This window comes from Henckelia pumila, chromosome 1, assembly GCF_033568475.1.
Source record: "Henckelia pumila isolate YLH828 chromosome 1, ASM3356847v2, whole genome shotgun sequence".
Lineage (NCBI taxonomy): Eukaryota > Viridiplantae > Streptophyta > Magnoliopsida > Lamiales > Gesneriaceae > Henckelia > Henckelia pumila.
This window is the reverse complement of record NC_133120.1, coordinates 159,212,550-159,229,102: the sequence shown is the minus strand read 5'-3', so window position 1 is coordinate 159,229,102 and position 16,553 is coordinate 159,212,550.

Genomic DNA, 16,553 nt, shown 5'->3' with positions numbered 1-16,553 from the left:
TAAATTATTTAAACAATCATCGATAATTGTCTGTTTTATCTCAGTAATCCACATGTTTCTGTTCTCCAACAAAACAAACTTATTGACGCAAACAATACAGAATGATTCCATAAGTTAAGATTGTCCTAAGTTCGGAAAAAGATTTTCTAAGTGTTATAAAAGGCTTCTCCGAAAACAGCCCCGGCTGATGTAACTGCCGAAAGGTTGGCCGAACTAGAGAAATGGTTGGACCATGATCTCAAGGCCAAATGTTACATGCAAAATTGGACAAGTCTAAACAAGTTTGCCATCATTGCAAGAAACCCGGTCATTGGAAACGTAACTGCAAGGAATACCTCAAGCAGTTGCGAACTGCAAAGGGTATGTTTTACATTAAAATGTTTTTCTTAATACTACTTCTTGGGTATTGGATACCAGATGTAGATCTCATATTTGCAATGAGTTGCAAATGATGACAAGAAGTAATAGGCTAAGGATGGGTGAGACCCAGTCAAGGCTCGGGAATGGTTCCAGAGATAAATCCAAAGCTATAGGAGACATTTTTGCAGAACGGTTTTAAATTATTGTTGAGAGATGTTTTATTTGTGCCAGATTTAATTAAAAACATTATTTCTATTTCTATGCTTGATAGAGATGGTTATTCTTGTAATTTTGTGAATGGGATTTGCAATATTTACAAGAATAAATGTTTAATTGGAAATGGACAACTTGAAAACGATCTATACAATTTAAAACTAAAAGACGTTCCAGTGAATTGTATTGACAAACCGGCGACAACAAACAAAAGGAAAATCGATAGTCAAAACCCGGCAAACCTTTGGCACGCTAGACTAGGTCATATTTCCTCAAGGAGGATGAACAAGCTAGTGGGAGAGGGCATGTTTGATATGTCTGATATTAACTCTCTACCTACTTGTGAATCCTGCCTAAAAGGAAAAATGACTAAATCTCATTTTAAGGGGAAGCCTGAGCGTAGTCAAAATCTGTTGGATTTGATCCATACAGATGTTTGTGGTCCATTTAGAGTAGGGACTCAACATGGCCACACCTACTTCATTACCTTTACTGATGATTATTCAAGGTATGGGTATTTATATTTAATGAAATATAAGTCTGAAGCATTTGAAAAGTTCAAAGAATTCAAGGCTGAAGTAGAAAACAAGCTAGGTAAAAGTATTAAAGCACTTCGATCGGATCGAGGTGGAGAATACTTGAGTACCGAGTTTTTGGACTATCTAAAAGAGAATGGGATTCTCTCTCAGTGGACTCCTCCTATGACACCACAGCTTAATGGTGTATCGGAGCGTCGTAATCGAACTTTGTTGGACATGGTTCGATCTATGATGAGCTTCACTGAGCTTCCACCTTCGTTTTGGGGCTATGCGCTTGAAACGGCGGTATTGTTGTTGAACAACGTCCACACTAAAGCAGTGGACAAAACACCATACGAGTTATGGAATGGCAAAGCTCCTAAGTATTCGTACTTGAGGATTTGGGGATGTCCAGCTTACGTGAAGCGGACAGTGGGAGATAAGTTGGATAGTCGATCCAGCTTATGTTATTTTGTAGGGTATCCGAAGAATTCAATCGGATATTATTTCTATTATCCTGCTGAAACAAAGGTGTTTGTTTCTAGGAATGCCACCTTCTTGGAGAAGGAGTTCTTATTGGATAAGAAAGGCGAGATGATGGAACTCGAAGAAGTTCGAGAAGAACCCAAAATACAAAATAACGATCCTACACCTCAGGAACCATTGCTGGACACGCCTGCACCTAGAAGTTCCGAAAGGACTTCTAGACCTCCAGTTCGATATGGTCTTCTTCTTGAAGGGGATCAAGATGAACCCGACATTGGATGTGATCCAAGAAACTTCAAGGAAGCAATTTTTGATGCGGATTCGAATTTATGGCTTGAAGCTATGCAGTCAGAATTGGATTCGATGCATACAAACCAAGTTTGGTCTTTAGTAGATCCTCCCGATGGAATTGTTCCGATAGGGTGTAAATGGATCTACAAAAGAAAGCTTGGGCCTGATGGTAAGGTATTGACCTACAAGGCGCGATTGGTGGCTAAAGGTTATACTCAAAGGCAAGGAGTTGACTATGACGAAACCTTTTCACCAGTTGCAATGTTCAAGTCCATAAGAATCCTAATTGCCATAGCTGCATGGTATGACTATGAGATATGGCAGATGGATGTGAAGACTGCTTTTCTTAATGGAGACATTAAGGAAGAAATCTATATGAGGCAGCCTGAGGGGTTCACATCCATGGGAAGCGAGCATAAGGTATGCAAGCTTCAGAGATCAATTTATGGTCTAAAACAAGCATCAAGAAGTTGGAACCAGAAATTTGATGAAACAATAAAAGATTTTGGTTTCATCAAGAACCCGGAGGAACCTTGCGTGTACAAGAAAGTAGTTAAGGATGCGGTGACATTCTTAGTACATTATGTTGATGACATCCTACTCATTGGGAATGATGTAGGGATGTTGCAGTCAACAAAGATATGGTTATCAGGTAGATTTTCGATGAAAGATTTGGGAGAGGCATCCTACATTCTTGGGATACAGATCTATAGAGATAGGTCTAAGAGAATGATAGGACTCACTCAATCAACCTACATCGATACCATATTGAAACGGTTTTCAATGGATGGGTCCAAAAGAGGACATCTACCCATGTGTCATGGAGTTTCTCTATCCAAGTCTATGTGTCCCAAGACTGATGAAGAGATAGAGAATATGACACATGTACCATATGCGTCAGCTATAGGTAGTATCATGTATGGGATGATATCTACCAGACCGGATGTAGCATTTGCTCTGAGTGTCACGAGCAGATATCAGTCTAATCCTGGTCAAATGCATTGGAAAGCCGTGAAGGACATTCTTAAGTACTTGCGAAGGACTAAGAATATGTTCATGGTTTATGGAGGACGAGAACTCAAATTGGAAGGCTATACCGACTCTAGCTTCCAAAGTGATGTGGATGACTCGAAGTCAACCTCTGGATTTGTGTTCATGCTCAATGGCGGTGCTGTCTCTTGGAAGAGTTCCAAGCAGGACACCACAGCGGATTCCACCACTGAGGCTGAATACATTGCAGCATCAGCTGCTGCTAAAGAGGCCGTTTGGATGAGGAATTTCGTCCAAGAGTTGGGCGTCATTCCTGAATTTGTTGGTCCAGTCCCGGTGTACTGCGACAACACGGGTGCCGTTGCTCAAGCAAAGGAACCAAGGTCTCATCAAAGATCCAAACACGTACTGAGGAAATACCACATAATCCGGGAGATTGTGGAAAGAGGAGACATCATTGTCGAACGAGTGGCCTCTGCAGACAATATCGCTGATCCGCTTACTAAGCCCTTGCCAGGACCATTGTTTGACAAACATCGCGAAGCAATGGGTCTACGTAGTATGACTAGTTGGCTATAGGGCAAGTGGGAGATTGTAAGAGTGGGTGCCCAGTGAGCCAACTGTGTGGCTATGGGCTTTGATGACTCTTTGTATGAACAATCTTTTGTTTAATATTATTTACACTTTTATGGCAATAACTTTATATTACTTCATATTGTTATATTGTGATATACTATTGTTGTTTTGATAAAGACCTTGAATATACTATAGTGTATGTAAGATGTGGTAGAACATGGAGATGTCTATCATGAAATACATCTTATAGTCACTGTATGTTCTAAAACCGTTCCTAGTCGATTGAGCCGTCCGATAATAAGGATAAGGATCGCTCGAGTTTGAGACTAGCATTTGCGATGCGGAGTACCACGTTTCATTGGTAGGGAACATGGAGATGTTCGAAGCATGCAAATGGATATTCATAGGATGAATAATCGAACTACCCTATCCGGACTTTCCAAGTGGTTATCACTTATCGAGTGGATTAAGTCCGCGGTTTTGGTTGTACACCATTAGTCCTTACGACTTGAAACATCATGGAGACTCTATATGCTAGTGCTGTGCTTTGACTCGTTTACCGACTCTATGGGGGTCATCAGGTGTCGAGATTGGGTACAGTTACGACACATATAGGAGTCAATGCATTGTTGTCAAGGATTCACCACATACTTGCGAGTGTGGATATCCTATGCGATCTGAGGAGATATTAGTGTGACAAATCTCTGGCCAGAGTACTTGATGTGATTTAAGAAATGGTTTCTTAGTAGCACATGCGATGTCACTAATTTGATCTTCAAGATGTATTGCATAGTTATCGAATCTTGAGCGACTCTCGATATACCAATGGTTGTTGATTCGATCGGGATATTTGGATGAAGGGACCGTACTGTACGCTAACCAAAATCTACTGGTTCTTGTAGGCACTATCAGTGATACCTAGGGAATCATGGGGCGATGTTGCTAGGCGCTTTACCATGATTCGTTGGGCAAGTCGGAAAGTGTTGTTCCGAGTCACAAGGAGTTGTGAGCCCACGGCTAGCTGTATCCCTGAACCATTGAGGGTCACACAGTGTAATGGAGTTTTAATCCCCGTTGAGATAGTTAAATTTAAAGAGTTAAATTTAATGAACTAAGGAGTTGGACTTCTTAAATAAGAGTAAGGGAGTAGGATTTCCTAAAATGACATAGGGATGGACATTTTTGGAAACCACTGAATTCGGATTCAGGAAAATTTATTTTGACTTTAAAATGTGCAGAAATGGTTTCTGTGCACATTGGTGAAATCAGTTCATCAATCGGAGTCACGATGAATTTTATATTAATTTCTGAACGAGCGGGCTTTTGCTTGTCGGGCCCCAGCTTATGACTAATGGGCCCTAAGGTGTTAGTGGCCTGCATTATAAATAAGTTATTGCAGTACAGAAATTACACACAATAGCTCATAATTTTTGAGAAGCAAAAATCGAACCCTAGCCTCTCAAAAGTTTCGGCCGTCCCCTCCCTGTCCTCTGCCCGAGAAAATTCCGGTCTGTGATTTTGAATCGCAGTAAGGAATAGCGAATCAGATTCGTTTATTCTCTTCGCAGAAAACTTCTGATAGATTTTCTAGTGCAATCTATCAGAGGGATTTAAAACCTCATTCGTGGACCTGATTGAAGGAGTTCATCGGTTCCAGGGAGAGACAACAAGAGCAGATAAAATCTGTTGGTGTCCAATAATCTCGTTGCGAGATTTAAGGTAAAATTTAATAACAGTTATTTAAATTTTACACACTTATAATTTAATCGTTGAACGGTTGATACCCACACCATGGAATTGTTCCATGATAAAAAATTTTTAAACTTCCGCTGCACCGGGTATCAATCGTGATTGATCGGAGAGCCTCGTTTTCCAACAAGATGTGGTAGAACATGGGGATGTCTATCATGAAATACATCTTATAGTCACTGTATATTCTAAAACCGTTCCTAGTCGATTGAGCCGTCCGAGAATAAGGATAAGGATCGCTCGAGTTTGAGACTAGCATTTGCGATGCGGATTACCACGTTTCATTGGTAGGGAACATGGAGATGTTCGAAGCATGCAAATGGATATTCATAGGATGAATAATCGAACTACCCTATCCGGACTTTCCAAGTGGTTATCACTTATCGAGTGGATAAAGTCCGCGGTTTTGGTTGTACACCATTAGTCCTTACGACTTGAAACATCATGGAGACTCTATATGCTAGTGCTGTGCTTTGACTCGTTTACCGACTCTATGGGGGTCATCAGGTGTCGAGATTGGGTACAGTTACGACACATATAGGAGTCAATGCATTGTTGTCAAGGATTCACCACATACTTGCGAGTGTGGATATCCTATGCGATCTGAGGAGATATTAGTGTGACAAATCTCTGGCCAGAGTACTTGATGTGATTTAAGAAATGGTTTCTTAGTAGCACATGCGATGTCACTAATTTGATCTTCAAGATGTATTGCATAGTTATCGAATCTTGAGCGACTCTCGATATACCAATGGTTGTTGATTCGATCGGGATATATGGATGAAGGGACCGTACTGTACGCTAACCAAAATCTACTGGTTCTTGTAGGCACTATCAGTGATACCTAGGGAATCATGGGGCGATGTTGCTAGGCGCTTTACCTTGATTCGCTGGGCAAGTCGGAAAGTGTTGTTCCGAGTCACAAGGAGTTGTGAGCCCACGGCTAGCTGTATCCCTGAACCATTGAGGGTCACACAGTGTAATGGAGTTTTAATCCCCGTTGAGATAGTTAAATTTAAAGAGTTAAATTTAATGAACTAAGGAGTTGGACTTCTTAAATAAGAGTAAGGGAGTAGGATTTCCTAAAATGACATAGGGATGGACATTTTTTGGAAACCACTGAATTCGGATTCAGGAAAATTTATTTTGACTTTAAAATGTGCAGAAATGGTTTCTGTGCACATTGGTGAAATTGGTTCATCAATCGGAGTCACGATGAATTTTATATTAATTTCTGAACGTGCGGGCTTTGTTTGTCGGGCCCTAGCTTATGACTAATGGGCCCTAAGGTGTTAGTGGCCTGCATTATAAATAAGTTATTGCAGTACAGAAATTACACACAACAGGTCATTATTGAGAGACAGGATTTTCGAAAATAAACCCTAGCCTCCTCTCAAGTTTTCGGCCGCCCCCCTTCACTCTGTCAGAGAAAATTCCGGTCTGTGATTTTTGAATTGCAGTCAGGAATAACGAATCAGATTCGTTTAATCTCTTCGCAGGAAAACTTCTGATAGATTTTCTAGTGCAATCTATCAGAGGGATTTAAACCCCATTCGTGGACCTGATTGAAGGAGTTCATCAGTTCCTGGGAGATACAAGAAGCGCAGAGAAATCTGTGTGGTGTCCATTAATCTCGCTTCGAGATTGAAGGTAAAATTTAATTAATTGTTATTTGAATTTTACACACACAATAATTTAATCGTTGAATGGTTGATACCCACACCATGGAATTGTTCCATGATAAAATTTTTAAACTTCCGCTGCACCGGGTATCAATCGTGATTGATCTGACCGCCAGTTTTCCAACAGTGGTATCAAAGCCAGGTTGCTCAGATCAAACGATTGAATTAATCAATTGTACAAAATTTTTGAGTCTCGGTTTTTTGAAACAAAATAAATATTTTTAAATAAATATTTTTTTTTTCGGGGCAAAACCCGGGCAGCGATTGGATCGCTCCCCGGTGGGGCAGCAATTGTTGCTGCCCCGGGCGGCGCATGGCGCCGCCCAAAGGGGGCGCACGGCGCCGCCCAGGGCAGCGCGGTGCGCTGCCCAGCGCAGCGCTGGGCGCTGCGCAGGGCAGCGCTCGGCGCCGCCCAGGGCGACGCACGGCGCCGCCCAGCGGCGGCGCCAGGCGCCGCCAGGGCAGCAATTGTTGCTGCCCTAAGGGGGCAGCCGGGCTGCCCCCGGCCCGCGCCCCGGGTGCGGGCCGGCCCGGGAGTGTCCCGAGCGGCCCGCGGGAAAAATTATTATTTTTATTAAAAATTAGTTTTAATATGTTAAAATTTTATTTTTGGTCCGATCAAAAATTGTTTTTGATTGGTTCACGAGATTTCGGATCGAATTGTTCGAGTCCGTAAATTTTAAAATTGATTTTGGATAAATTTGAATTTTTTGGAAAATTTTAATATTTTATCCGTAAATTGAATTTTGAAATCAATTATTTTGGTACAATTGATGATAAGATATGATCTTATGATATATTGAGTAAAATATGATTTTATTTGTAAAATTGGATTTTATAGATAAAATATGATTTTATTTGATATAGAGATAAAATATGATTTTATATGTGAAATGAGATTTTATATATAAAATATGATTTTATCTTGTTTAAATTTGAATTGCCACTGCATGTTATCCAATAAATTAATTTTGAATTAAATGTTATTGGATAAGGATGATCGATTGTCATGACCAATTTTGTAGGTGTATGTTAGGAATTTACATTTTGTTTTTATTGTTGTTGGTTTTATTAATGGGCCTGGTTTATGGCCCGATATGAATGTCATATGTAATAAAAGTGGGCTTGGTTTATAGCCCGTTCCCACCCCTAAAAATGTATCCCCTACTTGTCATTGTTATTTATTGTAAATGCATTAGATTTAGTGGGAGATCAAGATTTGAAGACGGTGGGCCCAGCAGACAATAAAGACTGAAGAAATGTAAATTGGAAGCACATGTAATAGGATTGCATTGCATACTGCATATTACCTAGGATTGGACTAAGACCCGTGATTGGCAACCACGGGTCAATTAGAAATGGAATCGATCATCCTATATAATATTTGATATTATGATTGTATGCATGTTTAGACATAAATTGCGTGAATCCGGCAAGCATGCAATAAAATGAATATGATGAGACAAATATTTTTATAATTAAAAATCCCTCATTTTAAATATGATTTAAAATTTATATCAAGATAAATAAAGGAAATTTAAATTTGTTTAAATGTTCCCACCTTCCATCAACGGTCAATGTATGTGATGCTACCCGCGGATACGGTCCGGCTCATATTATTGGGGGGGGCCGTCCGTCGGAAAGCTGTACATTGGATCGACAAATGTTGTAAGTTGGGTGGAACTCCCATGGGATCGGCTCATATTATTGGGGGATCCACATGGCGACCGTCCATCACAACTTAATATTGATGGGTCATCTTGACATGTCACTTTAAACGGCGTCATATTATTGGGCCCTTATTGGACATGAGATAAACACATGGGGGTTGCTTTGGAAGCAATTGGGCTCTACCTTTTGAGAATTATGGTTGGCTGATATTATTCGGGACCATAAGTTTGTCAATTGGACTCCATGTTCTCACTAAGGAAAAAGTTTCCCGTTTTCACTAGAGGGTGGTGAAATCGTTAAAATAGTGGGAGTGAGATTCATAAAATTAAATTCGCCTATTTTATGTCTTAGTAAATTGTTAAACAATCATTGATATATGTCTGTTTTTCTTTTCAGTATTTCATACAATGAATTCGCGAAATCCATTATTCTCGATCCTCGAACAAAACAAGTTGACTGGCGCCAACTATACGGAATGGTTCCGGAAGTTGAAGATTGTCTTAACTTCGGAGAAAATGCTCTACGTGTTAGAAAAAGCACCTCCGAAGGAAGCACCAGCTAACATAAGTCCGGAGGAATTGGCCAAACTTGATGCATGGTGTGACCATGACATCAAGACCAAATGCTATATGCAAGCCTCGATGTCTGATGAACTCCAGAGGCGATTTGAGGACACGGTGAATGCTGCTGACATTCACACGCAACTCAAGGAACTTTTTGGGGCTCAGTCGAGGGCTGAAAGGTTCGCTACTGTTAAGGAGTTGATGACGTGCCGCATGCGTGAAGGGACTTCGGTCCGTGATCATGGGGTACGAGTGATTTGGCTCATACAGAAGTTGGCGACCCTAGATTTGGTGTTGGAGCATGAACTCAATGTGGATTTATTGCTTCTGTCTCTTCCTTCTTCATTTGATGGATTTGTGATAAATTTTAATATGAACAAGATAGAGGCCACCCTAGAAGAGATGGTCAATATGCTCGTTACATATGAATCCACACTTAAGAAGGATAAGCCAGCTTTCTTGGTGGGCTCCTCATCTTCTGCTAAGAAGGGGCCAAGTATGAAGGGCAAGAAACGTTCTACCCCACCCAAGAAAGTCGAGCCCGAGAAGAAGCAAAAGACAAAGGCTTCAAACAATGGAAAATCCAAGGATGTTTGCCATTACTGCAAGAAGCCGGGTCATTGGAAGCGCAACTGCAAGGAATATCTTGAGCAGTTGGGAACTGCAAAGGGTATGTTCTATATTGAAATAAACATGTCACTTAATACAACTTCTTGGGTATTGGATACCGGATGTGGATCTCACATTTGCAATGATTTGCAGGTGATGACAAGAAGTCGCAGGCTTAGAATGGGTGAGACCCAGCTGAGGCTCGGGAATGGTTCCAGAGTTGAAGCTACGTCCATTGGAGATGTTTGTTTGACTTTGCAGAACGGTTTTAAATTATTGTTAAGAGATGTTTTATTTGTGCCAGATTTAATTAAAAACATTATTTCTATTTCTATGCTTGATAGAGATGGTTATTCTTGCAATTTTGTGAATGGGATTTGCAATATTTACAAGAATGAATGTTTAATTGGAAATGGACAACTTGAAAACGATCTATACAACTTAAAACTAAAAGACGTTCCAGTGAATTATGTTGATAAACCGGCGACAACAAACAAAAGGAAAATCGATAGTCAAAACCCGGCAAACCTTTGGCATGCTAGGCTAGGTCATATTTCCTCAAGGAGGATGAACAAGCTAGTGGGAGAGGGCATGTTTGATATGTCTGATATTAATTCTCTACCTACTTGTGAATCCTGCCTAAAAGGAAAAATGACTAAATCTCCTTTTAAGGGGAAACCTGAGCGTAGTCAGAATCTGTTGGATTTGATCCATACAGATGTTTGTGGTCCATTTAGAGTAGGGACTCAACATGGCCACACCTACTTCATTACCTTTACTGATGATTATTCAAGGTATGGGTATTTATATTTAATGAAATATAAGTCTGAAGCATTTGAAAAGTTCAAAGAATTCAGGGCTGAAGTAGAAAACAAGCTAGGTAAAAGTATTAAAGCACTTCGATTGGATCGAGGTGGAGAATACTTGAGTACCGAGTTTTTGGACTATCTGAAAGAGAATGGGATTCTCTCTCAGTGGACTCCTCCTATGACACCACAGCTTAATGGTGTATCGGAGCGTCGTAATCGAACTTTGTTGGACATGGTTCGATCTATGATGAGCTTCACTGAGCTTCCACCTTCGTTTTGGGGCTATGCGCTTGAAACGGCGGTATTGTTGTTGAACAACGTCCACACTAAAGCAGTGGACAAAACACCATACGAGTTATGGAATGGCAAAGCTCCTAAGTATTCGTACTTGAGGATTTGGGGATGTCCTGCTTACGTGAAGCGGACAGTGGGAGATAAGTTGGATAGTCGATCCAGCTTATGTTATTTTGTAGGGTATCCGAAGAATTCAATCGGATATTATTTCTATTATCTTGCTGAAACAAAGGTGTTTGTTTCTAGGAATGCCACCTTCTTGGAGAAGGAGTTCTTATTGGATAAGAAAGGCGAGATGATGGAACTCGAAGAAGTTCGAGAAGAACCCGAAATACAAAATAACGATCCTACACCTCAGGAACCATTGCTGGACACGCCTGCACCTAGAAGATCCGAAAGGACTTCTAGACCTCCAGTTCGATATGGTCTTCTTCTTGAAGGGGATCAAGATGAACCCGACATTGGATGTGATCCAAGAAACTTCAAGGAAGCAATTTCTGATGCGGATTCGAATTTATGGCTTGAAGCTATGCAGTCAGAATTGGATTCGATGCATACAAACCAAGTTTGGTCTTTAGTAGATCCTCCCGATGGAATTGTTCCAATAGGGTGTAAATGGATCTACAAGAGAAAGCTTGGGCCTGATGGTAAGGTATTGACCTACAAGGCGCGATTGGTGGCTAAAGGTTATACTCAAAGGCAAGGAGTTGACTATGATGAAACCTTTTCACCAGTTGCAATGTTCAAGTCCATAAGAATCCTAATTGCCATAGCTGCATGGTATGACTATGAGATATGGCAAATGGATGTGAAGACTGCTTTTCTTAATGGAGACATTAAGGAGGAAATCTATATGAAGCAGCCTGAGGGGTTCACATCCATGGGAAGCGAGCATAAGGTATGCAAGCTTCAGAGATCAATTTATGGTCTAAAACAAGCATCAAGAAGTTGGAACCAGAAATTTGATGAAACAATAAAAGATTTTGGTTTCATCAAGAACCCGGAGGAACCTTGCGTGTACAAGAAAGTAGTTAAGGATGCGGTGACATTCTTAGTACTTTATGTTGATGACATCCTACTCATTGGGAATGATGTAGGGATGTTGCAGTCAACAAAGATATGGTTATCAGGTAGATTTTCGATGAAGGATTTGGGAGAGGCATCCTACATTCTTGGGATACAGATCTATAGAGATAGGTCTAAGAGAATGATAGGACTCACTCAATCAACCTACATCGATACCATATTGAAACGGTTTTCAATGGATGGGTCCAAAAGAGGACATCTACCCATGTGTCATGGAGTTTTTCTATCCAAGTCTATGTGTCCCAAGACTGATGAAGAGATAGAGAATATGACACATGTACCATATGCGTCAGCTATAGGTAGTATCATGTATGGGATGATATCTACCAGACCGGATGTAGCATTTGCTCTGAGTGTCATGAGCAGATATCAGTCTAATCCTGGTCAAATGCATTGGAAAGCCGTGAAGGACATTCTTAAGTACTTGCGAAGGACTAAGAATATGTTCATGGTTTATGGAGGACGAGAACTCAAATTGGAAGGCTATACCGACTCTAGCTTCCAAAGTGATGTGGATGACTCGAAGTCAACCTCTGGATTTGTGTTCATGCTCAATGGCGGTGCTGTCTCTTGGAAGAGTTCCAAGCAGGACACCACAGCGGATTCCACCACTGAGGCTGAATACATTGCAGCATCAGCTGCTGCTAAAGAGGCCGTTTGGATGAGGAAGTTCGTCCAAGAGTTGGGCGTTATTCCTGAATTTGTTGGTCCAGTCCCGGTGTACTGTGACAACACGGGTGCCGTTGCTCAAGCAAAGGAACCAAGGTCTCATCAAAGATCCAAACACGTACTGAGGAAATACCACATAATCCGGGAGATTGTGGAAAGAGGAGACATCATTGTCGAACGAGTGGCCTCTGCAGACAATATCGCTGATCCGCTTACTAAGCCCTTGCCAGGACCATTGTTTGACAAACATCGCGAAGCAATGGGTCTACGTAGTATGACTAGTTGGCTATAGGGCAAGTGGGAGATTGTAAGAGTGGGTGCCCAGTGAGCCAACTGTGTGGCTATGGGCTTTGATGACTCTTTGTATAAACAATCTTTTGTTTAATATTATTTACACTTTTATGGCAATGACTTTATATTACTTCATATTGTTATATTGTGATATACTATTGTTGTTTTGATAAAGACCTTGAATATACTATAGTGTATGTAAGATGTGGTAGAACATGGGGATGTCTATCATGAAATACATCTTATAGTCACTGTATATTCTAAAACCGTTCCTAGTCGATTGAGCCATCCGAGAATAAGGATAAGGATCGCTCGAGTTTGAGACTAGCATTTGCGATGCGGAGTACCACGTTTCATTGGTAGGGAACATGGAGATGTTCGAAGCATGCAAATGGATATTCATAGGATGAATAATCGAACTACCCTATCCGGACTTTCCAAGTGGTTATCACTTATCGAGTGGATAAAGTCCGCGGTTTTGGTTGTACACCATTAGTCCTTACGACTTGAAACATCATGGAGAATCTATATGCTAGTGCTGTGCTTTGACTCGTTTACCGACTCTATGGGGGTCATCAGGTGTCGAGATTGGGTACAGTTACGACACATATAGGAGTCAATGCATTGTTGTCAAGGATTCACCACATACTTGCGAGTGTGGATATCCTATGCGATCTGAGGAGATATTAGTGTGACAAATCTCTGGCCAGAGTACTTGATGTGATTTAAGAAATGGTTTCTTAGTAGCACATGCGATGTCACTAATTTGATCTTCAAGATGTATTGCATAGTTATCGAATCTTGAGCGACTCTCGATATACCAATGGTTGTTGATTCGATCGGGATATATGGATGAAGGGACCGTACTGTACGCTAACCAAAATCTACTGGTTCTTGTAGGCACTATCAGTGATACCTAGGGAATCATGGGGCGATGTTGCTAGGCGCTTTACCTTTATTCGTTGGGCAAGTCGGAAAGTGTTGTTCCGAGTCACAAGGAGTTGTGAGCCCACGGCTAGCTGTATCCCTGAACCATTGAGGGTCACACAGTGTAATGGAGTTTTAATCCCCGTTGAGATAGTTAAATTTAAAGAGTTAAATTTAATGAACTAAGGAGTTGGACTTATTAAATAAGAGTAAGGGAGTAGGATTTCCTAAAATGACATAGGGATGGACATTTTTTGGAAACCACTGAATTCGGATTCAGGAAAATTTATTTTGACTTTAAAATGTGCAGAAATGGTTTCTGTGCACATTGGTGAAATTGGTTCATCAATCGGAGTCACGATGAATTTTATATTAATTTCTGAACGTGCGGGCTTTGTTTGTCGGGCCCTAGCTTATGACTAATGGGCCCTAAGGTGTTAGTGGCCTGCATTATAAATAAGTTATTGCAGTACAGAAATTACACACAACAGGTCATTATTGAGAGACAGGATTTTTGAAAATAAACCCTAGCCTCCTCTCAAGTTTTCGGCCGCCCCCCTTCACTCTGTCAGAGAAAATTCCGGTCTGTGATTTTTGAATTGCAGTCAGGAATAACGAATCAGATTCGTTTAATCTCTTCGCAGGAAAACTTCTGATAGATTTTCTAGTGCAATCTATCAGAGGGATTTAAACCCCATTCGTGGACCTGATTGAAGGAGTTCATCAGTTCCTGGGAGATACAAGAAGCGCAGAGAAATCTGTGTGGTGTCCATTAATCTCGCTTCGAGATTGAAGGTAAAATTTAATTAATTGTTATTTGAATTTTACACACACAATAATTTAATCGTTGAATGGTTGATACCCACACCATGGAATTGTTCCATGATAAAAATTTTAAACTTCCGCTGCACCGGGTATCAATCGTGATTGATCTGACCGCCAGTTTTCCAACACTATCAATTCTACAACAACGAGATATTCAAAATACAAAAAGAGAGTAGAACATGCAATACTCTAAGTTCTTCCAAATTACAACATGTCGAGTTCTAAGAAGGAGTTCAAACGACTCAACAAAACTAAAACAAGTTCAACCGACTCGACCTACAATGCGTTGTCTCACGTCTATCATCTCACCCCGAGCTAACCCAAACGACTTGGTCCAGCTCCTGATCCTCCTGTTGCCAAGTACACATACAAACAAAGACAACAGTCGGATAAACCGGTTAGAATATAATTTCTAAGTAAAAGAGACAGGCATACAAAATCAAATAACCACCTCATATTGCAATGCAAAAATCGATAACATTTCAACATGAATATATGTATGCATGACTTCAAAACTCGGGACTATCAAATCAGATAATCGAAATATCAGTCGGTATTCGGTTGGGATCCCGAGGCCAAGTCTTCACAACAACTCACCGACACACCCATTCGTGGTGGATGTCGCTCAACTTAACCCCTAGACTTCCGAGCAACTATAAGAAGTATTCTAGCACTTGGAAAAACTCGAAATCCAAAGCCACTTCAATATAGCTCCCTAAATCGTCTATATTTAAAACGAATCGAATAATCGGCTCAATATGAATGCAAGTGTAAACAAATAATCAGTCAAGTTCACACAAGCAAATTAACATGCAGTATGTGATTTTCGGGGCTCGAGAATCAATCGACTCGAGTATTCTACCCCATTCATATTCATAGTCATCTTTTACCTTTCGAGTCCGTCGAGGATTCAAATCTGAAAATAACAATGAACTCAAATAAATAATCAATCGAATCACAACAAATCGAAACAAGGAAAACTCAATCAATATACCGTCTTCGATTCTCAATTCGATCAACTCCCAAGTTCGAACCAAACCCGAAACTCCAATCCAAATCTGAAAATGAAGAATATACGAATTCGATATCAATCCAACAACTCAAACAAACCCGGAATTGAACCAAACAAACAACCGATAAACCAAAACTCGATTTTGACGGCATAACGGCTATGATCGGTCAAACCAAAAATCTTCAACATCATCAAACAATTCTAAACAATCCATCTCAACTCCTCAACCAACAAAACAATCAAAAATCAACCAAAATCTAACAATATCCAACAACCCCATTTTTGAATTTAGCCTCTAAAATCATATAAAATCCAAACTTCGTTCTTTTTTCGAACCGACTTTGAATACATGATCTATTCTAGCTCAAGAACAACATACTCCAATATTATCACATTCTGACAACCCAACAAAAATCAAAGTTCGAGGATCGTAGCAAAACTTACGTCAAAATGAAGCCCTCGTTGGGGTGATCGCGGAAATCAACTCGAAATGAAAATCTAACGATCGGATCGAGCGAATCGGACGGAAGGAAATCTCAAAATGTCGAATCCCATGGCTTCTTCTCTCTCTCGGTTTAGGCGTGAAGGAGGAAGGGGGAAGGAGAGGTGTGGGAATGAAGTGATTAGGAGGAGGCAACTTGCTTGATATTCTAATAATAATATCCAACTTTGCATTTCGGTCATTGAAACTCCCAATTAATTCGATTCAATCCCAGCTCAATAATCTCCAAAATAATTAATAATCAATTCAATTAATCACGAAAAGTAATTTCAGGGCCTTACAATTCTCCCCTTCTAATATTCAATTTCGTCCTCGAAATTTGACAAATTACAACTGAAGCAAGAAAGAACCGTACTGAAAAGAACTCACCTCAATCAAACAATTCTGGAAATCGCTGCCTCATATCAGATTCGGTCTCCCAATTTGCTTC